At 63.0% G+C, this 3,089-nt stretch overlaps 1 protein-coding gene across 2 annotated transcripts in view; it reads left to right on the top strand.

The window, feature by feature from the left end:
* GNG7 (G protein subunit gamma 7) overlaps positions 1-2,674 on the top strand; it is a 101,003-nt gene extending 98,329 nt beyond the window's left edge. For both annotated transcript variants that reach the window (XM_015585966.2, XM_025043146.1), the window contains one exon: positions 547-2,674. The gene's annotated coding sequence lies outside the window, so the exon portion shown is untranslated. The remainder of the gene's footprint in view (positions 1-546) is intronic.
* The last annotated feature ends 415 nt before the right edge of the window (positions 2,675-3,089 follow it).

Here is a 3,089-nt window from a genome sequence, read left to right as displayed (position 1 = left end):
CAGCACAGTAAAATTGGGGCAGAGGTACGGACATGGACTGAACTTTTCTGGAAAAATCTCTCCTTTTCATGTACAAAACAGTTGCCGCTAAAGTCAGACTTCGGCGGCTGAGCACGCGGCCGAGCTGCACTGTGCTGTGATGCATGAGTGGGTCTTAGGGGCCAGGAGGGAGGCACCCTGTGTCACCATGTGTCACCCGCTGTGTGGCGTCTGTGTGGCATGTGCCATAGGTCTCCCGGAACTGCAGCTGCAGGAGAAAGTGCCTGGCGGGCAGGGCCACCCGATGCTTTCAGTGAAAAGGTGTCGAATGGCCTGGAAATAGCTGGAAGCAGGAGCTGGGGGCCTGCGCCTCGCTCCGGCGACCCTCACAGCCCTTAGGCCCGGAGCGGCCAGTGGGGGAGGCGAGATGAGTTACTATGAGTACAATGCCTCGCTCCCCCCGCCACCCCTGGAAATCCAAGATGTCACAGAGTCAGGGGTTTGGGGCAGGGGCCTTTTTATAAATTACTTTTTCCTTTGTTATGACATGGACATTTAACGGAGCAGGAGGAGGGAGCCGAGTGCAGCCAGTGCCACCTGCGGCGGCCAGGACCCCACATAGCCCTCCGCTCAGGGGTCCCACCGCACCTCTGGGCCCGGAGGCAAACCGTAGGAAGAAGCCAGCCCAGCTCTGCCCCTGCGGCCCAGGGACGTCAGAGGGTGAGGCCCCGCCGTCAGGGTGGCCCAACCCGGCCCCCACCCCACAGCCCCGGGCCGGGCCAAGGCTCGGATCCTGCCCCAGCTAAGTAGGCTCCGGCGAGTGGCCCTCCAGTCCCCGAGCTCAGGCTAGGGGGCTGAGCCCTTCTCCCTGGCTCCCAGCTTTCCCCGGCTGGTCCGGGAGCACAGGGGCTCCGGGGAGCCTGGCACCCCAACACCTGCCGCTGGTGGGGAACGGGAGAAGGTGCCGACGCCACCTTTACCAGGCCGGGAGAAGGCGCCCGCGCCTCTGGCCCTCGCCACCAGGACGGAACCGAAGCCTGTTCCACAGCCAGCGGGGACTGACCCAGACACCAGGGAGCCGGCGCGGAGCGAGGCCTGTCGCGGCCACATCCGCCAGCCCTCCCCACCAGCCACCTGGTGACTGGCGGCGAGCGTGTGCCCTCTGCCCTGTGACAGAAGCCTTAACCCCTTGAGCCCGCATCGGATCCCCGCACGCGCGTCCCCCCTCCCACGTCCCCCAGGCCCCAAAGAGGACTGGAGGTCCTGACCTCAGTGTCAGAGACACCCCGGGGGCCCGGACCCCTGCCCTGCCAGCCGTTCCAAGCCCCACCTCGCCGTGCGTCCCCACCCAAGTGGCCCAGAGAAGCCAGCGGAAAGCAGAGCCCAGGACCCCTGGCTGAGGGAGGCGGGTGAACCCACATGTATCGGCACCATCACCTGCTCCGGGCCCAGAAGACACGGCCATCGTGCTCCCTCAGGGGCTTCTGTGTCACACAGCCTGGGGTCCGAGTGGTCTGGGGACACCGAGGCCTGGCGAGGGTGACGACAGCCCGTTCCCCACCCTAGTGCCGCACCTGCTACCTGCCTCCCAGGTCCCACAGCCCTGTTCCCTGAGCCTGGCAGTCAAGGCCCCACGGCCTCAAACCCCAGGGAGCTGGTGATTGGCAGAAACCCCACTGCGTTTTCTTTCTAGCTGAGGGAAAAAAACACTCGTTTCTTCTTTTTTTCATTTAGAGTAAATCTCACCGTCCTTAGTGTAGACCGAGGCATCAGAGCACTCACGGCCACGTGTGCTGCCTGTGCGATCCTGGCGCAAGTGTCCGCCATGAAGACACTGTTACTAGGGCCCTTGGGGACCGGAAGTGCCCCGCGCATCAGGGAGCTGGTGGCGGTGGCAGCGGGGGCCTTGGGGAAAACAGCGCCTCCCAACCACGTGGTGGGAGGAGACAAGGACACGGGGACACACACAGAGCAGGCGGGCCTGGGCACGCAGATTCTCCTGTCCTCTGCTGCCAGGCTCAGTGTCGCCCGTGTGGCGGTCTGGCCAGGCCAGGCCAACACCCTGATCCAGTGACCCCCCTCCAGGAAGAGACCACGCACTCCCCCACCCTCCCACAGGTGACCCCCAGACCAAGCATTAAGTGACTCGGTTGTGACCCCAGGCCCAGGGGAAGTAAACCGCGGGGCTGGGCACAAAGTGCCGTCAGCGGCTTTGACGTCTGGCCCAGACCCAGGACAGTGGGGCCTCCGGGCAGCTCGTCCATCCCTGAACAGCCCAGCCCTGCCGGAGCCAGGCCCACAGCCCACGCGTGAGTGACCAGGGGCAGTTTCCAGCCAAAGCGAGGCCACCAAAGGTCGCTTGTCTTGTCCTTCAGGAGCACTTATAGAAAGCCGGCCTGCCACGGGGTCCCCTGAAAACAAGCCATAGGTCAGACATGACGCCCTCGTCCCCCGCCGTCCACGGAACGCGTCGCCAAACGCTGGAACGCCCGCTCCTGGGTTTCAGAAGCAACCTGCGGCTCTGGCAGGTTCTGCCCCATCCGCGCTGGGCCGTCCAGTGGTTTTTATTTCTGATTTTTAAAAATCTCCAGGTGTGCCACACCCACTTCCTCGCAGTGTTTTAATATTGTGTGGAATTGTTAATACGAAGTGAGTTAATCCACAATAAAAGGCTCCCGCCTCCTTCTCTCCCGGCTCTGGGACCCTCCTTCTCCCCCCGGCCACCGTCCCCACCGCGGATGCACCCGGCTCCGGGCGGCCGCGCACATGAGTAGCCCTCAGCTTTGATGGGTTTGTGATTTGTAGCTGGGAAATTTATGGGGTAAAGCTACGGGGGGGTGGGGTCTGCGTGCGCATGAGCCCTGCGTCCCACGGCCCGGGAGCATTTGTATGGCATGTCCCGTGGGAAGGCGCCTCCCCCCACCGGAGGCCCTGGAGCCTGGGAAGATCTTAATCTCACCCTGGTCAGCAGTCCCTAGGGACCACCCCCCCACACACACACACCCCGACCACCAGACTCACGGTGAACTACAAAGAGTTACATGTTTAATATATCTGCAAATGGGTGGTTCCGATCCCTGAGCGGAGAAATTTCTCAGAATAAAGCATTT

Source organism: Pteropus alecto, unplaced genomic scaffold (genome assembly GCF_000325575.1).
Source record: "Pteropus alecto unplaced genomic scaffold, ASM32557v1 scaffold30, whole genome shotgun sequence".
Taxonomy (NCBI): domain Eukaryota; kingdom Metazoa; phylum Chordata; class Mammalia; order Chiroptera; family Pteropodidae; genus Pteropus; species Pteropus alecto.
This window is presented reverse-complemented; position numbering and strand designations above follow the sequence as displayed.